Raw genomic sequence first — 22,803 nt, 5'->3', positions numbered from 1 at the left:
ATTTATTCATTCATACACTTGATTTTCTTTCTGCTCCATTGTCAAAGGTACTGTGGATATAGCAATAAAAAGAACATATAGGTATAGTAGGCTGATCACCATAATCGACAACCCTAAAATCTTAGAGCCAAAGCCATAAAGGCTATTTTTCACTTACATTGCAGTCCAATTGGGAATTTGAATTTGGTACTCCATGCGTTGATGGAGGACTATGGCTACTGCCAGCTGGCAGCTTCTCGAATCCTGTCACTGGATTGGCAGAACAGGCTGGCTATGAGGGAGAAGAAAGAGATCCTGGAGGATCTTAGGATGTGTTAAGTGCTGGTTCTAAAAGAATTCCAGATAACTTATTTCTTTCCGTATTTCATTGGCTACAACTAAATACATGGCCATATTTAGGTGCCCAGGAAGTAGAAATGCAACCTTTATGCCCAAGAGAAAAAGAGAATGGAACTTATGCACACATAGCATCTATCTATGCCAGAGAAGATCCCTTGTCTCATGAAGCTTATTTTCTAGTGGGAGGATCCAGAAATAACCAATTACATAAATATATGATTCAAAATAAAGAGAATATTACTCTGTTGGATGTGCAGTAACTGGATTCTAGGAGACAAGAATGGATGTGGGTGACAGATTTGGAAATACCTCAACAATCTGGTAAAGAACAAAGTTGTGTATTAAGCTAGAATTTCAGATCTAAAAAAGATGGGTGTAATATATAGTTAAATATGGAGATTGGTTGGGCATACTGATACATATCTGAAATGTCAGCTACTCAGGGGGGTGAGGCAGGACAATTCCAAGTTTGATGCCAGTCTCAGCAACTTAGTAAGATCCTGTCTTAAAATAAAATGGGCTGAGGTTATAGCTCAGTGGTAAAGTGTCCCTGGATTCAGTCTCCATTATGCCCCCCACTCACCCCAAATAAATAAATAAAAATAAAAATGCAGATGGATTATTCCTGGAATTGGGGGCTGCATAAAGGATAAAGAAGAATGAAAGATATCTACCATGTTGTGTCTTGATCTACTCAGTGAATGATGGTGACCTGTGATAAGATTTGAAAGACTGGGAGAAGTTATAGCTTTCTGGTAAGTATTGGGAAATGGAGAGTTTTATTTAGGTCATATAAGTTTTGAAACTCATTTCTTAAATATCCAAGAAGAAATGCCAGGTTTTGGATTAAATAAGTGCAATGGGATGCTCTATGTTACTTCCTCTTACCTAGATAGGTGACTAAAGCTACTGTTAAGGGTTGGATATGAGGAGTCTCCCAGAGAGTTCACGTTAGGCCATTTGTATGCTGAAAAATTTATGGATGAAATGATGAGATTATGAGAGTTGTAACCTCATCAGCAAATTAATCCATTGGATGGACTAATACTTTAAAATGATGAAGGGATAGCAACTGTAGGCAGGTAGAATATCCCTGAAGAAAGTAGGTCACTGGGTGTTCCTTTGAGGGCTATATTTTGTCCTGTTTCTCCCTCTCTCTCTCTCTCCCCCTCCTTTCCCTCACCCTTCCCCTCCCTCTCTCCCCGCTTCTCTGATTTCTGGCTACCATGAACTGAACTGAACTGATTTCCTATACCACACCTTTACAGCCTCACCTCAGATCCAGAAAAATAGAGTTGGTCAATCATGGACTGAACGTCTGAAATAAAGAGCCCAAGATGAACTTTTCTTCCTCTTAAGTTGTTTTGACAGGGATTTTGGTCAGAGTGACAAAAAGCTGGATAAAACAGCTCCAAAGCTGAAATATGTGTACTACACATATTCCATGTTTACTTAAGAGCTGTCAAGGGCTATCTCTTCGTTCTCAAAAATTTTAGAAGCAGACAGGAAACAAGTGTTAAATTGGATATGAGATTAAATCTTAAAATATGTGAGAGATAAATTAGGATTGCAAAGGCAACATTCTTGAGAATGTAAGAGAGAACGGAGATCCAGCCCACGGGGAAGAATTTGACTTTGGAGATGATTGGGTGTATTTCATCTGCTGTCACTAAAGGGAGGTGTTAGCAAGTAGGTAGGAGATTTGATATGGAAAGAATATGAAGGTGTTCTCATAGCAAGAATATCATCTGAGTTGGTGTGCCTCGCTGACTCTGGGTATGTATGCTTGTGGTGGTAATTATGGGCTGTAGGGGAGCCACTGAAAGGTCACAGAGCCTTTTGAAGAGTTCTGCCTTGACCGGTTGGTATGAAATAGTCATTTTAATGAATGGAGTGCTAACATATTAGGTAAGGATTATAAGATTGTCAGTTTGTTTTGTGTTCATTTGAGATTTCAGGTCATGAATTAATGCTGCTCAGCATTTGAAGGTTTTTCCTGCACATAGTGAATAGCTCTATTATAAGAACAGAGTAGGTGAATATTTGAGTTTTACTAGTGTTGTAGTTTTGTCAGGAAATCATGAGAAGAAAAAGAGTAATGTAAGAAAATTGAGGTCAATGGCAAGGCAGGAAAAATGGTTTAGTTTGATTCAAAAATTTGAATTATTTCATAATTCTCCATTTCAGGTTAAACAACTTTAAAAAAAGTTTATGTAGGTTTTTTTTCCCTGTTTATATTTATAAATTTAACTGTTTAAGTATCATTCAACTTATTTTGCTCCAAATGATTCTGAGGAATAATTAAAATATAAGAAGTAAAAATAAATAATATTTCTTTATTTGGGAACCAAGAAAACTGAATACTAAGGAAGAATTTTTCCATTTTCCAGCAATGATTAAAACAATTTCTCTTATAAAATTTCTTTGAATAATTTGACTCTTCTGCGTCTTAGAAACATAATAAGCCAAGAACTTATTTACAGTCCTTTTGGCAGCTTGGCTGCTATTCTTGTTGTTAGCCTTGTAACATTGTCTCACTGAAGTACTGCCACATAGGATCAAAAAAAATTATTGGGACATCAGGCATTATTTTTGAACTAAGATACTTTGGAGGCATTTCCTAATTAATGGATTTCTGCTTTTTTAATGTGATCCATTTATATGCGTGCACAGAAAAGTAGCAGAGAAAAAGGGTTAGTGATTTCTATGTACCAGATACTTTAAAACCTGATTTAATCACCCAAACAATTTTATGAGGTAAATGTCTTTATCTCCATTTTAGACAATAAGAAACCATAGTTAAGAAAATGTATATCACTTGCTCAAAGGCACAAATTTAGTAAGTGACTGAACCTGGGTTTGAGCCCAGATCTGTCAGTCTACCAAATCTGTGTGCTTTTTAGGTCAGAAAATTGCCTCCAGGTTTCTAACTGAATGTCTGTATCACTTTAATTTGTGCAACCATGTAATATTTAAACTAATGGAAGTGATGAAAATAGGCACATAAACAAATAATCTAGCCATTCGACATCATTTAAAGTTTATAAAGCAATTCAAAATCCTTCCTGCACAACATAAGCTTACAAAATTATCTGTACATGGTATACCATTTACTAGTGTTTGAAATAATTTTTCTTAAAATAAATTGTTTTTAATTATCTGTATTTACCCCATATTAAAGATTTTGTGCTGCTGACTATAGAAACCAAGCCCATGTCAGTTCTTTCTGTTTTCTCAGCTGATTCAAATGAAACCAGATAATTCCATCTATTTAATTCCCTTTGACCCAATTCACAGTCAGCACTAAATGGATTCCAGAAATACCAGTTCTGAAGCTTATGGAGTTTTCTTAAAGCAAGTCTAATGGATCAAAGTGTGTCATTCTATCTACCATCAGTTTATTCATGATACAATAAATTCACATTTTGCACAAACTTAATTCAGTGCTTGGGAAAGATGTAAGGTCTTAACCTCAGAGACATATGCATGCACACCCTCCCTCCTACATATACTCTATAGAAATAGATATGCACAAGCAAATATGTATAAACAAATATACTTATGAATATGTAAGGTTAAATAAATATTTATTTATGTAACATCTTTAATAATGTAGAATATTGTTTTAGTCATTTGTTTTGCTGCTGTAACTAAAGGACCTGACCAGCACAATTGTAGAGAAAAGGTTTATTTGAGGGCTCATGGTTTCAGAGCGCTTAGTCCAGAGAAGGTGGGCTCCATTTCTTGGGGCTGGAGGCGAGATTGAATGTCGTGGGGGAAGAATGTGGCAGAGGGAAGCAGTTCACATGCTGGTCGGGAAGCAGAGAGAAAGAAAGACTCCACTCTCCAGATACAAAATATATACCCCATAGCCACGCCCCCAATTAACCACTTCCTCCAGTCACACCCCTCCTGCCTCTAGTTACCACTCAGTTAATCCCTTCAGGGATTAATTTGCTGATTAGGTTAACCCAATCCCTTCTCCTCTGAACCTTCTTGCATTGTCTCACACATGAGCTTTTGGGGTCACCTCATATCCAAACCATAACAAATATCAAACTATAATCATTGGACTTCTATACATTGACCTATAAAAATTCAGAAAATGGAAAGATGTATGAAGCCCATAAATATTAGCAATAGAGTTAGCAGTTCAAATTATTTGGTACTTGTTAAACTTTTTATATGAATTATCTAAACTGTCTATTAACATTTACTGCTATATAAAAAGTTATGGTCAAATTAGCAGTATAAAACAATAACTATTCATTATCACAAAGTTCAATGAATCAGTATTCTAGGCACAACCTAACCACAGACCACTGGCTCCAGGTGTCTGGAAAGGTTGCTATCGAATCATCAGTTGATCCAACTGCAGTTGCTAAACTGGAGCTGAAGAACACATTTTTAAACTCACTAGGTTGTTGCAAAAATGTCCAAGTTCACTTATGAGGGCCTCTTCTCTGAGCTGCCTCATGACATAGCAGACTGACTTTTTCCAGGGTGAATTAAAAATTAGAGTGAATGCCCATAATGGAAGTGGCCATTGTTTGTAACTTAATCTCACAATGACATCCATTGCTTCTGCCATACTACAGGCAGAAGCAAGTGCAAAGCCTCATACTATTATCTAGGAGATGATGTTATGGTTTTCCAAAGAGTTCATGTGTTGGAAACTTGGTCCCCAATGTGTGATGTGAGAAAGTGGCAGGACCTTTAAGAAGTGGGGCCTTGTGGAAGGTACTTAGGTTATTGAGGTGATGCTGCTCTTAAAAGTGACTAATGTAGTAGGTTTTGTGGGACTTAAATTAGTTCCTGTTAGAGGAATTACTATAAAATAGTAAGCCTGGCTCTTCCCCTTGCTCTGACTTCCTCTCTTGTTATGTGATCTCTCCCTCCTACGCACATTCCTACTGTTATGATGCTTTCCTCCATTAAGTCCTCACCAGAGCTGAGCCAATGCCAGCACCATTCCCCTGAACCTTCACAAGTTTAAGCTAAATAAACCTCTTTTTTTTTTTAAATAAAGTATGCAGTCTCAGGTATTAATTTGTAGTAATGGAAAACTGACTAATACAGGATGGTATTAGAGAAGATCATGAATACTTGGAAACTAAAGATTACTGGAATTCATTTTAGAGACTGTCTATCATAATCTTAAAATTAATTTTATACTGTAAGCACTATTTTAAGTCGATAAGAAAACAGCAGTACGGGTTGGTTAAGTAACTTTCCCCATGTTATATAGTTGAATGTGTGAGCAGGCCAGGACTCAAGTTCAGAAAGTATTTATAGAGACTAGAGAGATTCCTAGAATTTAAAATTCAGACAAAGAAGAAATACATTCTAGAAAAGTAATAGAATAGAAGCACAAAACAGGGATGCATGTTTGAAATGGTATATAATGTTAATAATATGGAAGCATTGATTTAGAAGTTGGTAGATGATACATCTGGAAAAATGAGTTGATGTTACTGAGCTCTTACTCTTGAAGGTTAAGGAGTTTGGATTTGGATAAATAAGAAGTTATCCATTTTTAAAATAGGGAAATTGATGACCAAAGTCTGGTTTTATAAAGACCTCTCTGGAAGTTTGTAGGCAGTCTGTAGTGGTATGATACAAAAGATATGGAGACCTGTTTTAGTGTGTAAACATGCTGCAGTGAGTATCTGCCCCAGAGGAGAGGCCATGGAAAGAATAGGGAATATCTGCCAACAAGAATTCTTAGGAATGTTTGACTTACCTAGTGTCAAAAATTACTCAAATGTTTGAGAAAGGGGTATTGTGATAGAGGAAATTCAATGATAATCTCTATAAGCAAATTTTATCAGATTTATTCAGTTTTGCTTCCTGGAGTTTGGGACAGGCCATAGTAGTTCTTGTTGAAGAAATAAATGACTTTCATGTATTGGATGAAGACTCACTCCAATAGCTCAAAAAAAAAAAAAAAAACAGCAAAGATGGTAAAGAAAGGTCAAGCTTATGAGGTTTAATCCTGTTAAAACAGTCAGATTTCATGAGAACTGGAGGACACCAAGAACCACACATTACTCACTTGGGTTTGTTTGTGTAATATATCATTTCTTGTCTCTTCGCTCTCTTTCTCTACTCATCACTCCCATCCTTAACTCTCTTAAACTCTTATGCACATTAGCACCATTCTGTGCTGTGTAGGGGCAGATTTTCCAGATTTTTCAGCTTGCCTTAGTTTTGTTTTGCATTGGTGAGGACTCTGATGTATATATACATTTTGGGCTAGAAGATTCACTACCAAGTGTTCATAAACTCTTCTCATGTTAGTTCAAATGAAAGAGAGACTGAAATAAAAAATTTCTATCTGCATCAAGATATCTTCCTTGGCCTAATTGACATTGAGAGGGGTCAGGTTGGTAGTAAGTTATGAAGCCTGCAAACACACACAACCTGGGAAGATGACATAATTGAAGTAGTCAATTGTATGGTCAGGTGCAGTGCAATATACAGTATTTCTAATCCTTTACAATAGATTGCCCATGATGGGACTTAAATATTTGGCAAGGAAATTTAAGTTCAAAAGGATTTAGGTAATTAATGTAGCACATATGGTAAGTGATTTTAAACAAGACTCCAAACCCACTGCTTTCTCACTCTAAAATTTCTACCTTGTTCTTCCTATTTCTCCCTGTAAGATACTACTAAGAAAAATAAGGACCTTAAAATCAGAATGGCTGTTTTTTGATTGGGAATCATGCAGGCCAGGCTATAATCATGGGCAAGGTGCTAGTTAGGGTAATCAGTTAATTTCCCTGACCCTTTATCAACCTCGCCCTACATCCAACGTGTAATGACTCCAGGATGCTTGAAATCTGTCCTAATGTTTTTCTTGTAATTAAACATTTTAGAACTTAAACCTTATATTTGTAGCCTTTTTTAACAGAGATGTTCTTCAAAATGTCATATATCTTACTGTGGTAACTATAGTTATTGAAATATACTGGCAGAATTCTAGCAGAAAAATTCAAGAAATTGTAGGTACAATGTTAGGCAGCTTGTCTTTACTGTGACCAAAATATTTGACAAGAGCAACTTAGAGAAAGAAAAGTTTATTTTGGGCTCATGATTTCAGAGGGTCATCCTTGGTTGGCCAACTCCATTTCTCTGGGCACAAGGTGAGGTGGAACAACATGGCGCAAGGGCATGGAAGAGAACCACTGCTCTCCTCCAGGTGACTGGGAAAAGGAGAGAGAAAGGCAAAGGAGCCTCAGGGAAGATGAACCCTTCTAGGACATGCCCCCAGCAAACCACCTCCTCCAGCCACTCTCCTACTTAGTTTTTACCCAATCGGTTGATTCAAACTAGGACACACCAATTAGGTTTTAGATCTTATAATATAATCATTCCCACTCTGAATGTTCCTGCACTAACACAGAGGCTTTGAGGAGAAACCTCATAGCCAAACCTAAACAGTTAAGCAACATCAGCATCAAATATAGGTTAGGAGAGTTAATTATTGGTTAGTTGTTTTACTCTAGGCAGAGGATATTCTGTTCATGTTACAAAGAAAAGAAATCGTCAGGGGAAAGACAGAAAATATAAACAGGAGAAAGAAAATTAATTCAGTGAGGCAACTGAGAAGGAAGGAGGGGATGGAAATAAAATAATTGCTGAGAAAATAGGTAAAGACATGTATCTTTTCCTAACTGACGAGAAGGAGAAGATATGTTCAAATAAGAAAAATCTCACTAGACACTACATTCTAAATAAAGAAGGGAATGATGCATTTTGCTAGGAAAAAGAAGTAAAGCAAGAATTTGTACTTGAGAAATACAGAAAAGGTTTGGAAAATAATTTATTCATAAGATTTGCTCATGCATATTTTATATGGGATTACATTAAATATTATTAATTTAATGTTTATAATATTTACATGTATGTTCTAAAGCAGGACACAATGTTCAGTCATCCTTCATCTGATTCAAAGATTCTATACAGTACCATTCACATAGTAGTTGCTTAATAAATTTTGTGCATGAATAAATCCAGTAATGAAAAAATAAATATTGTGTTCTACCTTTCATTTAGAACACAATGATATTGTATTCTACCTTCACAGTCCTATTTGGAAATATTTGAGCAGTTATTTAATAGCTTTTAAAATCTGCTTATGCATTCATAAGTTAGCTATCCTGATAAGCATTTATAACAAAAAATGTATATAATCAGAACTGTTTAAGTTTTGTGATGTAAGGATAAGAAGATTGTTTTTACTAGGTAATATTGTTGAGAAAAATTCTTAAATTCATTTTCATAAAAAGGAGAAAATTATTGACAAACACATCTAAATTTGCAGATTGGTTATTTTTCAGAGGTTATTTGGGGTCATAATTGTAAATCTCATTACCTTGCTTGAAGGAGGTCTCTTTCATTATTATGGTGCTGAGGTCCATATCCCTGAAGCTAATTGCAAGGTAGAGCTGCAGAGTTCTAATTGTTTGCCATCAAAATAGCTGTGTAAGCTTGATTAACAGTGTTCAGCAACATTCATAATAGTCCAAGCCTGGCCCTGCATAAAATAGAAACTGGGAAAAAAATCAATAAGATTTAATAAGATCAGGAACAATCACTTACAATAGTACATCAATCACACAAAGTAATAGGTGCAGGATTTGATAGGGTCCTGAACTGCCTGAGAGATTCATAACCAGTACTCGTTAATGATTTGTTCATTTGCATTTTATCAATCCAGCTACAGCTGACAAGCAGAAGAAGCAGGAAAGAAATATGTTGACTTAAACTCATCAGCTTTGCAATTAAAAAAATAACATATAATAGCAAATGTCTTGTCACATGAAAATCTGATGTTATTACAAAGATTTGTGCAATCATTGGTTCTTCATACTGAGCTGCTGTTAGACTTGCAGAAGAGCAGGGATAACAGTGTCCCTGTGGTCACTAGGAAGTCTCAAAAGGTTAGAAAGAATGTACATGTGAATATAAATTTCCTTTCCACTTCTTATAGACTCCAATTGCATAATAATATTTAATGGAAAATGTGCATATTTCCTTGTTTTTATCCCTTTGAAATAAATGAGGCTCCTGGCTTTGCCTTAGGCAAAGCCTCTATCAAATGCTAAAACAATCATAATGAGATGGCTTTCTGGTGATTATTGCTTATCATTATATCTTCTTTCAGTTGATGTTATGACTTTATAAAGTAATCATGCTGTATTTACAATCTTTATTAAAACACATTTTGGGAAGAAAGGTAAATGGATAAAATAAAATTGTGTAAACAAATTTCTGATTCTAAATAAATGATAGTCAGTAATATGAAAAAATAATCCCCCTATAAACATCAGAGGCATAATGAAAAGTCTGAGCTATTTCCAAGAAATTCATGTGGATTCCTGCTTTGAAAATTTCATACTGGTTTTCTATGAAGAGAATTACGAGTGGTGGGATGCAGAGCACATTGTCAGAAGCCAGCAGTGGTACCATCCAAAATGTGGATTAATTAGTCTCCGTCCAAAACTACAGTAAATAACGTGCTCCTTCAGAGAAAAAACGTTATGATTCAGGTCTTTGTACGTGTTTAAATAGCTGATCTCTGTATAGGATGCTTTAATTCAATCAAAGTACAGGTAAAATTCCATTATGGTAGACTCCATGGGGCCTCTAAATTGTTTTGTTGTGGTAGAATTTGGTTAAAATGAATAAATACATTTATCACATTCTCAGTGTGCAATACATACTAGAGAGTCAGCCTGGATGCCCAGTCCCTTTTCTATTGAATTAACACATGAAAAGAAATGCTTTGAATGGAAGGGGGAACCAGGAGGAAAGTATAAAGCTCCCCACTTTTCAGGCTTACCCCTTATCTCGAATCACTTTAAAGCGATCTTGGCAATAAGATAACATTTTAATTTTTTTCTCCTTTTTTAAAGGTAAAATTGATTAGGGTGACTGGAAAATTGAAATCTCAAGGAGTAAAGAAAATAAAAATAATTATTATTTGCTTTGACAAAAATAATCATAAAAAACTCACATGCTGCTTTATCTGCTTTCCCTGTAAAGCAAACCACCCAGAATCAAATGCTTCAGTTGAGTTGATTTTTCTACAACCATTAAATAGAGAGGATTAGTAAATTTACCAAGAATCAATTCATAGAATGCCTATTTGCCTAAAAGCAAATTGATAAATGTCCAATTTATTGAAAGATCAATTCACATTAATTTTTGGCATTCAGTGATTTGCTTTTGGCAAATTAATTCAAGTATCAGTTGTTTGAAAGTCATTGTAATATGGAAATGGTTTTATTATTCTGAATATTCTTATTTTTCATTCTGAAAAAAACATTTTTAGCACTGGTATCACAGGGCTGGGAGACATAGAATGTAATAAAACATAGAAAGATTTTACAACAGAAACAACATATATCTTCTAAACATTCTAATAAAAACATTAGTAGTATTCTCTCAGGATTCAGAGGAAGGAGGTTGGAAGAGTGTCCATCTGATTTATCATCTCCAAGTCATGTCCCTCTTGAAAGTAGAAAGTGGGCTGTTAATGCTTATATTGAAATAGAAGGAGTAAACAATGACCATTTCAAGCAAACCAGAATATATGTTCACCTTAGCTATAAGAGTAGGGTAAGGTAAATGTTGTTGAGAAATAATATGAGAGAACTGGTGAGTTGAGATGTTGAAAGTAAGTAGAATTTCCTTATTCCATGTGAACAAAATCCATTTCATGGACAAATGAATGTGAGCAATAATACAGAGTTGAGGAAGTGTCTTGAGTGCTCAATGAAGAGTGGAAGACCTTGGAAAGAGCAGTTATAGCTGAATACGGAAGACCATGGATGTAGATTGTGTTTTCTAGAATGGCAGATTCATTTTTTATAAAGTGTTTAAAAAAGAAAGTGAAAGAAAAGTAAAACTTATGGTATTAAGTAATGTTATGGTTTGGATATAAGTTGTCCCCAAAAAGCTCATGTGTGAGACAATGCAAGAAATGATTGGGTTGTGAGAGCCTTAACCCAATCAGTGAATTAATTTCCTGATAGGGATTAACTGAGTGGTAATTGAAGGCTGGTAGGGTGTGGCTGGAGGAGATGGGGCATTTGGGGCATGACTTTGGAGTATATATTTGTATCTGGCAAGTGCAGTATCTCTCTCTGCTTCCTGATCAGCGCCTAAGCTGCTTCCCTCTGCCACCCTTTTCCTCCATGGTGTTCAACCTCACCTTGAGCCCAGAGGAATGGAGCCAACTTTCTATAGACTATAGTCTGTAGACTAAGACCTCTGAAACCTTGAACCCTCAAATAAACTTCCCCCACTACAATTGTTGGGTCCTTTAGTCATAGCAGAGAAAAAAACTGACAAAATCAAGTAGTTAGCACTTTGTGCTCCAGAAACAAGAGACCTGAATTTGCTTCCCAGTCCCACACTGACAACTGTTTGTGAAATTGTTTCATCTCTATTAATTTCATTTTCTTCATCATATATGATGCATAGAAATTACCTAGAGTATGCATAGCACATGGCAAGCTCTCAATGCTTATTAGTTGTTATTATAAAAAAATACTAATTGCTAGGGCATAATGAAAGGACTTACCTCAAATTTTATGCATTTAGTTATGAAAAATGTTAAATGACAAACTGATAGATGATATCATTTATAAAGATAAATAAATAATAAGGCTTAAATAAAATTTCTATAGTATCATGACAAAAATACACTTGATGGCATTCTTGAGAATGGAAAAAGACAAAATTGAACAAAGGAGTATTATTTGAGAAATGTATTGCAAATACTTTGGTAGGCCCCCAACAACTAAACAGTCTGTAATTCATACTTTTCTGGGTTCTTCCCACCCACTTATTCTGGGCTTGATCATGTGACTAAATCTGTTTAGCTTTCTCACTGGAACATGTGAAAACAAAGTAGAATATGGTAAGCATTCTCACATTAAGGCTTGTCTGCTTCTAATATTCCTTTTTAGAACCCAGTTTCCAGACCTTGACTAAGACATGGAAAGGATAAAGCAGGGGGCAGAGAAAGAGAAATATGAACCAGCCTACCTCCACTTTTTCGATCATTCCACTGTGATACCAGATACCAGACTGGACATCCAGTCTTAACAGGTACCATGTGGAACAGACAAGCTATGCCAATCAAGCCTTATCATTACTACAAAATCATGTACAAATAAATATTTGTTGTTTTAAGACATTAGATTTTAAGGTGGTTTCTTATGCAGCAATAAATAACTAATAGAAATTAGTACCAAGAAATAGGTAGTAACATAACAAAATAGTAAAATACATAGCATTTGTTCTGGTACTGAGTGACAGGTGAAGGCCTGAGGAGCAAAAAAGAAATAACTATTTGAGGCTACAGTAAAGAGAATTCAAGCTATATACTGCAGGATAATTGGTGATTCTGTCAACTGCGATAACATAACAGAAAGTGTTAGTAATTCTGGCTAAAACTTCTGGAAAATATTTCCAAAATACCAACTATATACTTTTGTCTTCCTATCAAAATGTGGAACAAGTTAGACAAACCAAAGAAATAACTCTTTAGCATTCAAACAAAATTCAAAGGAAATATAAAGGAGATATGACTTACCGTGTCACCGAAACAAAATTATTTCCTATCTCCAGCATTAATTAGCAAAGGACCCTCAAAGTTTAAAGTTAACTCTGATAAAGATCAAATTCTGAGTGCTGGCAGTAAAGTATGACCTCATAACATCAAGTCTAGGGATGGAGTAGGAAATTTTTCAAGGCTAAAATATGTGCCTATAGAGCCAAATGAAAAAAATAGAGAGCTAGATTAGAAAAAAAACTTCTAAAAATGTTAAGTATGTTCTTCCAACATCTTTAACTGAAGTTTTAAGAGAATTGTATTGGTGGATGTAGAAGTATTAGGTAGTTAAGAAAATTTTCTTTTATGAAAAGGAAAAAAGTTGAGGAATAAGTGTGCAGTGAGGAATACAGACCAGTTCTTATTTAACAACAAATTAAGGAATAAAACTCAGAGGATAGAGTCAATGGCTAGAAGTGCTGAGCCAAACTGTGCAGAAACACTTCAAATAAGCAAAATTGGGCCCTAAGCACAGAGCTAGTGATGTGTCCCTGAGATTTTAGAATTGCTATGGAACAAAGACTACTATTTGTCTCCCATTCCCTTCCTTTTTGAGTGGGAATGTCTGTTGTGACTTTTTTGTTTCTCATTCTCCAGTGTATTTTAGATGCAAAATGGTACATAATTTGTCTATAGGTTACAATTCTTGAAATTGAGCGGACCAATAACCAAGCATCCTTATCCACACTTGAACCTGATTTGGATGACAAGATGTTGTCTTTGAGATAATGTCTGATGCCAAAATTAGGTGAGATTTTGCATGTTTTGGAATGTGACAAAAGTGTGTAGTTTGTATGTGGAAGAGAAATAAGTCATTTGTGGTCATAGGGATAATTTTAACTTTGGTACACCTATTCTGCAATGAAGTGTCTCCTGCTGAGCATGCACTTACATGTTCCTCTCTTCCATTGACTCTGAGCTTGACCAGGTTTAGCTAAAGGGACAAAAGCAAGTATAATATAAATGGAATTTTGATAACTGTATTCCATTGAAGTTTGTTTTTTTAGAATGCTCTTTTTTGTATCCAAACATGAAGTTTAAGAAAGTCCAAGTAGAAAGACCAAGACCATATAGAAGTAAAAAGACCCAAGTTTTAGCTATTTCACTCATCTAAGCTAAAGTGCTGAGCAACTAAATAGGACACTATGAGCATTTTCAACCCAAGAGATGCCGGGGGAGCAGAATTAAGCCATCTTCATCAAGCCCACTCTTAATTGTATGATTGTGGCAAATGCATGCTTATTTTACAATATTAAGTTTTGGGTCAATACTTTATAGTGGAAACAGATAAATGAAACAAAACCATTTTTTTAAAAATTTTAGAAACTGTCAAAAATAAGTTGTATGATTTGTCGGATTATTATTTGTGGGAATGTATGATGTTAAAATGATGACTACAAGGTGTAGTAATTTGAAATTGGTGGATTTTTATATATAATGAGGCTAGGGAACCCAAAGGAAAAATAATGAATTTATGGAGTTGGGAGGAATAGAATGGCTTTAGTTTTAAAAACAAATTTTAAATGACATTTTATCCATTCTGGAACCTTTAAAAAAAAGTACTACTTTTACATCCATGTTCCCACAGCACAGGAAAGCCAGTAATAAGAAATGCTCATTTAGATACATACTTTTCATTCTGTTCTACTTCTGCTTGTTTCAGTGGGTTCCCTTCAAGGCTCTGCACTGTAGGCTGAATAATTCCTCCCACAATTACGTTCATGTGCTTATACTTGGAAACTGTGTCTACACTAGGTTTCATGGCAAAATGACTTTGCATAGGTAATTAAGGTTATGAACCTTAAAGCAGGGAGATTATCCTGGATTATCTGCTTGGGATCAATCTAATGATATGAACACTTGAAAGCCAAGAACTTTTTTCCGGGTAGAATCCGAGAGATGTGGAGGAAGAGGAAGGAAAACAGATTGAGAAGGAAAGGAGGTAAGAGATTCCAAATATAAAAAGTTTTTGGTGCATCTTTGTTGGTTTGAGAAATAGACAGTATGTGCAAGGGTACAAGGGAGATATTCCAGGGGATAAAGACATCCTTTAGCCAATAGCCATCAAGAAAACATAGACCATAGTTCTCCAACTGCAAAGAATTAAAGTTGACAACAACCTGCATACACTGAGAACCAGATTCTTTTTCAGAAGCTGCAGAAAGAAAGACAAACTGATTTTTTGTCTTACAAGACCAAGAACAGAGGAACTAACTAAGTCACAACAGTGTCCCTAGACTTCTAACCTATGACAACTATAAAGTAATAAATGGAAGTTGTTTTAAGTCACTGCATCTTCTTGTAATTTTTTTATGGCAGCAATAGAAAGCTCACATGCTCTATTCTCCAGGTTTTCTTATTTGTGTCTGGCTTATTTTGCACACCATTTATGCATCACCTCAGAACCTGTTGGCCTTATCTGTCTTTTATTTCATCCACTAATGTAGTGACCAGTTCTGAAAAGGCCCTGATAAACAGAATTATCTTGACATTCTGCAGATGTCATACTGTCATTCTGGTTCACAAAAATGATAACATTATTTCAATTGGGTCAGGTGCACAAGGATTGGGAAATATGCTCAATATCCTAGGATACCACATTTGTGTAAGAAAAGAGAAAAATTAAATCTCAAGAAAAAGCAAGTGAACAATTTAGTAGTTTAAAGGTATGTGGTATCCTGAGACTTCCCCTTCTTCTTTCTCTCTCTTCTGTGTTTCACAACTACCATGAAGGGGCAGTATTTGGTGGAGCTATCTTCAGTTTGAAGGCAACTTATGTTTCACTTGGAACTCCTGATCTAGTCCATTTATTAGAAGACTGCCATTTTCAAACAGGGTTCAGGTTGAAGTACAGAAGTAAGTCTTCCCTGCCACATGGGTTGTATGGTCAGGTCAGCCTAATGGGGCTCGTAGTATCTCTGTTGGATAAGGACACTGTGTGACAAGCTCCATAGCAGAGCTGAAATACAGGTTTAGCTCCAGAACAAGAACAAGACCTTGTCCAATAAAGAATAAGTCTATTTTAAAAATATCTACTGTATCTCTGGCACTGCAACTTTTCCACTAACCCTTCCACATTGTCTGTTAGTAGAACTGTATTTGATCATTGTTATGATTTGAATATGAGTTGTAGGAGGTGTCCCTCCAAAGTTCCTGTATTCATGCTGGAGGTGAAATAATTATATTAGAAGAGTCATGACCTAATTAGTGGATTTATCCACTTGACTGATGGATAATTTAAATGGATTGCTGAGTGGTAACCATAGGTAGATGGGGTATAGTTGGAAGACATTAGGTCATTGGAGGCATGTCTTGGGGGTTCATATTTTGTCCCTGGTGCCTCACTCTGTCTCACTCTGCTTCCTGATACTATTAAATTGAGCAACTTCCTCTGCCATGCCCTTCTATCATGATGCTCCACTGCACCTTGGGCCAAGAGTGACTATGGATTGAGACCTTTAAAACCATGAGCCCAAAATAATTTTTTTCCCCTCTAAGTTGTTCTTGTCAGGTATTTTGGTTATAGTGATGAAAAGCAATCTGACACAACCATCATTTGAACTGACCCTATGATGGAATGGTTTACACCTCTCCTTACTCACAAAAACTGAGGATCTGAATAACAGATATATTGAATAATATGGGAAACCTGAATGATGCCAGTGTTGTGCTGCATTGATACGCTTTCTTATGCCATTTCTGATAGGATAGGTTCCATCTGTCTCCCTCCAGTTCAGCATGGCTTTATGTAACAAATAGTCAATACTAATTTACTTAAAGTGTATGCTGCACACCTTCAAGCTTCCTTCCTAATACTTCTCTGTTTGATTTTATGGAGTGGAATGAGAACGAATCCACTCAATGCTTCCATATATGCAACTTGGAGCTATGAGAGAGCTAACACATATTATCCAACCCTTTCAACAATAGAGAATGATAGTAGCAAATAAACATTTCTTTTTCTCATCAAAACAAAATCCTAAAATCCCTTTTATACAGGTTATCAGTTCCATAAATCTATGTAATCATCAACACATATATCAATATAGAGACCTGATTCATTATTGCCAATTATCTGAAATTTTTTTCTACAGCAAGGAATCTAATTCACATGTTGTTTTTAGTTATCATGTATTTTTATCTTGATCAATTTATAATAGGTAGTCAGTCTTTCTTCACTTTTATAACCTTGGCATGTTTAGATATTATAAGACAGTTATTTTGCAAAATGTCCCTTAGTTTGAGTTTTTCAGGTGTATTCTCATGATTAAATTCAAGTTATTCACTTTTCTCAAAAATATCAGATTATCCTATCAAGTGGTACCTGATTTTGCTTTGTTCCTTAATTGTTATGTTAATTTTGATCACTTGATCAAAATAATCTTTACAAAGTTACCTGTATTATCCTTTTATAATTAATAAATGCTTTATGGAGAATTTCCCATTCATAAACAAACTTTGTCCACTCCACTAGTTTTAGCGCCTATTATTTCCTTACTAACTAATAATAGTTGTCAAATAATGATTTCCTACTTCTAATCTCATACTTCCTTCCACATGTGTCAGTTAACATAACACAAAAAGAAAAAAACTTCCGAGTCTTGATATATGCATTTTTAATTATATCAGCTTGGCCTCATTGATTCCTATTTTATTCAATGAGTTACAATATATTAATATTTTTATATATTTTAATGTTCATATTCAATTTATCTAATTTTGTAAATTGAGGTACCCTTCTGGTTGACTTTTATGTCTTTTTGGTATAATTCTTTTAGTACGTTAAAAGAAAAAACTTTTTGAAAGATGTTCCACACTTACGTTGTATTTTCCCTGATTAAGACCATTTGCCCTATAAAGTTGCCATTTCTCATTTCTCTGAGGATAAATGGCTCCTTTTGGTAAAGAACGGTATCTAGAAACTAAGATCTGAGTGCTATATGAACACTTTGCTGTTAAGATCTCACTATTCTTAGGCTTGAATCTCTCAGTTAGTACATCTCTCCCCCCACACACATACCCATATTTGTTACTGATATGAAATAATTACTGAGAAAGTGAAGTTTAGAAGAAGGAAAAGCCTGTCAGGAACCTGGTATTTCCTGATTCAGTAAGCATATCTTGGTTATAAAGTATAAGCCAAGCAGTATAATTTTTAACTCGTGATTTTAAGGTCTTTCACTTTTATGCTCAAATCTAGGTTAACTTTCACACACAACTTTTTAAAAAATTACTTAGTAGGTTGTTGTCATTATTTTGCTTTGTGTAACTTTCCAGAAGAGTTCAATGTCTGCAAATATCACATAAATCACTTTAGTCATGTCCTATCTTAGAAGTTTGTAATATTGTTAACTTTGTACATTATAATTTACATAATGTGTAAATGATATACCATCTTTTTTTTTATCTCAACATGAACATGATTAGAATTGATTAAAGAGCTATACTTGTCTTGTAAATTGTGTTTTTCATTGACACCAGTTTTATTATAAGAAGAGTCATTTCTTAATCAGCAATTCAAAATCAGTTTGTGAAGAATTTCTTCCAGAGAATGAAATATATAAAACATGATATCAAATGTATTTTTAAATATTTAAAAAAATAACCAAATAAAATATGGCAAAGGGATGCTTTTGCTCTTAAATTTAATAGGGTGTACTGACCCTCAATGGTAGGAGACACCCTCTTCTGATGAATTATGCAATTACATTGATGGATGGTTAATTGAGTCAGTGTGGCAGACCATATGTTTACCCATGACCTGAATGTCATTGATCAGATTCTGGTTTCACATCCCTGACCTATGAATGTATGCTGTTTTGGAAAATACCTGTTTTTAAACTTCTGGTTTGCAATGTGCTCTGATATTAATAGAGCCCTTGTGAACTTCCATAGATGACATATATATAGACAGATAGAAAGATAGATAGATAGATAGATAGATAGATAGATAGATAAAAATTTAGTTCTAGTTTATTGAGAGAGAATGTGAAAGAATATTCACTGCTGACCCTTACCAGAATTGTATAATTGGAAAAGATTGATAAGTTACCATGTATTTACAAACTTAGTATAGGCAATTGAAATGAATGGAATCTTGTGTTTTCAGGAGAAGCATATTGTGGAGAGGACTGACTGAAGACATAGACCTGTTGGGATCTTCGCTCTTCTGGTTTTGGACTCTTGGCATGCCTTATTACAGTCTTAACTTGTTTCCTTAACTACACAATGTAAATAATATCTATGTCATAAAGTGTTGTAAGGTTTAAGTGCAGGCATTCAAATAATATCAGTGATTTTATTATCCTTGAAAATCTCACAAAAATTTGTGGCAATAGGAATAGCAATGATAACTACAATACCAATAATACAACTATCATTCCACAGTTGACTTTAAGGGAAGGCCATGATGTGGGATGAGTCTGACTTAATCAGCAGAGCTGCTAACAAGAGAACTGAGGTCAGAAGTTGAGAGTATTAAAGAGATTTCACAGGAGAGCTTCTCTATTGACAGCTTTGGCCTTTGAAGGTATAGGTGAACATGAGATAAGGAGAGCAGGAAACCATTTGGAGTTAAGTAGCTCCTCACTTAACAGCCAGTGAAGAAACCAGTGCTTCAGTACCACAACCTCATGGAATTGGATTCTGCCAATAATCTAAATGAACATGAAGTTGCATATTCCCAGATCCTGTAGATAAGAAACCAGTTTGGCTGACACCTTGTTTTCAGCCTGAGAATAAGTAAATTCTGACCAGGACCAGATAAACTGAGATTGACAAACTGAACCTAAATCTTAGTGAACAGGTGTTGTTTTAGATTACTCAATTTGTGGTTATTTGTTACACAGCAAGAGAAAGCTAATAGACACCATTTAGAATATAACTCATTTACAAGCGAGAGAGTTACTCTTAGAAGCAAATGAAAAAAATAATTATGCATACTTATAAAATGCCCACAGGTCTGTGGGCATCTTTAAAATATAATCATGTTTGGAAGCATGGTAAGTATTTTGGTAAAACATATCCCTGAACTTTGATTATTTTTAAGTAACCATTTTGATCTTGAGAACCAGAATAAATATTTGTTTTTCAAAATGACATAAAATATTATCTATAATTGTACAAGCCACTTTGAATATTTTTCCTCTAAATCAAGCTATTTAAAATTTAATTAAAGCTATTAAAATTTTTTAAATGTTGTAAGGTAAATACCCTGAATATGTGAATGCAGTAAAACATGCATCTAAGCAACACTGCTTTATCTATGACATATCTTTGATGATTCCTCCAGTTTGACAAGTAACTGTCTGCTTTTGAGCTCTTTAGTTTGTAAAAACATGGAGATGAAATGAGACTTGAACAACATGTACCACTGAAGCAAAATAGCATACAGTCATTGTATTGTCAAAAAATAAAGCTTTGTGATAGATAAAAATAGCTAATGGAGCAGGATCTTTCACTCAATCATTGATTTTCTCACAAAAAGTCCAGAATTAACTTAAATATCCTTTGTCCAATGACTTTAACCTATAATAATAGTAAGAAAAAAAAGAGGACTCATGTCTGCTGTATGATTTTTAGGGCTACATTGAAAGAGATTATCATAATGTACATATAATAAAATTGTCGACAATGGTCGAGTCCTGTAATTGTGCACTAAATTCAAGAAGGCTGCCTTGAAGATGAGAACTAACAGTGTCTTCATTTTGATTAGCCTACCTTTTCAAGTGTTCTGCTCAGAACCTCTATCACACAAATAGAAGTAAGAACTTTATTATCATCACTATAGCAACTGCAGGGAAATTTATTTCAAAACAGTTGGCTACCTGAAACATTTTCTGGATGGAAAGAGGAGCAGATGATATAAAATATTTTAATTCACTTAAAAAATTATTCTATGGTTTAAACCAATGTTGTTTCTTTAACATTAGCAAGACAGTTCTATTGCTTTATATTTTTTTTATTTAAGCAATATGAGATCTTACACATATCTGTGTATCGTATAAGCTAATTTCAATTTTTTTATAACAGTGTTCAGTATCATTTTTCCTTTTTTGAAAGCAACTTACACAACTTTATAAGGAATTGTTTTCTATTGAGAGTTCAGAATTTGAGTATGCCACTGCACAATATTGTTTCTGTGAATAACATGTAAATAAAGAGCACTGTACCAAATATTAATATACATGAACAACTGAAAATAAATTAATACTTATGTCTTTGACTTGTACAAAAATGACCACAATTTTAAAGCAGGTTTATTTATTTTTTGTGTTCTTAAATTTCTGTGAAATTAAATGCTTTGTTCTTCTTATATCTTTTCGTATCTCTTAAATTTATCATGAACATGCATGGTTCAAAGTTGTTGACAATCTGCATTTAAAATAAGATGATCATATGGTAGGGCTGCCTAGGCAATTTTTAACCTTTATATCATTGCTGGAGCCAGAGTTCTGAGAACTTCGTTTATAATGGCCTTTTAAAAATGCCTTTCTGGACTGATAAGACTTACTTTTTAAGTACTCTTTGCCTTCTTTAACTGAAAAAGGCATGACAAGATTTCAAGATCTCCTGGAATGCATTTGTATGCATGAATTATGCACATTCATAAGATAGCATGGCTACCTTTAGCCTTCCCCTATAAAAAGTGTTCTACTGATGACTAAGGTGGTGAGTTCTCTGAAAAATTTAGGGATCAGGTGCTTTATAAGACAAGTGATATCAAACCACTTTCTAAGCGTTCATAATCTTTCTGTGAATTCTACTATTGGTAAGACTGGAGAATTAAGTCTAACAAATGTGTGAAATTATGCATGAAAAGAACAGTAAATGGATAAGAATATGCTTGTAGTAAAATATTAAAATGATGCATGGAAAAGAACAGTAAATGGATAAGAATATGCTTGTAGTAAAATATTAAAATGATGCATGGATTATTTTTTAAAAATACTTGAGTGTTTTAAAATCTAAAGTTGGTTTTCCCCCTTCATTATTTTCTTTTAGTATGCAATCAATTGAATACTTCTGAAGCATGTATGTTTATATCAGAATTCTAAGTTTAATATTAGGTTCGATTGTTTAAAATTAATAATTGTTAACAATACTTTTAAAAATTATTTCTCAGAAAGTCTGATTAAATCAATCCTTTATATAATTTGGTATGGGAGAATTTTTTTGTGCTTTTTCTGCTTCTATTCAGCACAAAGTAAGCTTTCAATAGTTTTTATGTCTATGTTATGTACAATTTCCAACAATATTTTTGAATCTAAATGTAAGTTAAGAGGTAAATTGGTAACCAAATGAGATCTAGAACTATTCAAAAATATTTTCAACCCTGAAAAATATTTTTAAGGGAGTTTTACCACTTTAAATTAGCATGAACATTGAGGTAATATTAGCTTATTGGATAATTATATTATCAATATTATCAAGTGAAGTTGGTTTCCTATGATAGTATAAAATGTAGTATGAATATAGAAAATACCTGAACTTTTAAGTTTGTACACATACTAACATGCATATTAATCTCAAAATCCATAAATTTCATTATTAAAAATATAGTTTTCAGATTTTAAATTGTTTTAACATGTTACTTTTGCTTAAAAGTTTACAAAATTTTGGAGGCTGCCAGCAGATGGCATTCTGGTTTCTGTAAGAATTGTTTATTTGGGGATAGACTCTTTTCTTTGAGGAAAGGGAAAAGAAACTGACAATAGAACTCTGATTGAAAAGGTTATTAGACCTTCTTAAGAAAACTGCAACCATTCTATAAAGTTAGGTTTCCAACCATGTTTTCTGTATTATTCTTGGTTAAATTTGGTGTGCCAAGCTAC

General features: G+C 34.4%; 1 pseudogene; it reads left to right on the top strand.

Moving 5' to 3' along the window:
- Positions 1–201: 201 nt before the first annotated feature.
- LOC124982235 (60S ribosomal protein L36a-like) overlaps positions 202–22,803 on the top strand; it is a 35,913-nt pseudogene continuing 13,311 nt past the window's right edge.

Source organism: Sciurus carolinensis, chromosome 1 (assembly GCF_902686445.1).
Source record: "Sciurus carolinensis chromosome 1, mSciCar1.2, whole genome shotgun sequence".
In the NCBI taxonomy this organism is placed as follows: Eukaryota; Metazoa; Chordata; class Mammalia; order Rodentia; family Sciuridae; genus Sciurus; species Sciurus carolinensis.
This window is presented reverse-complemented; position numbering and strand designations above follow the sequence as displayed.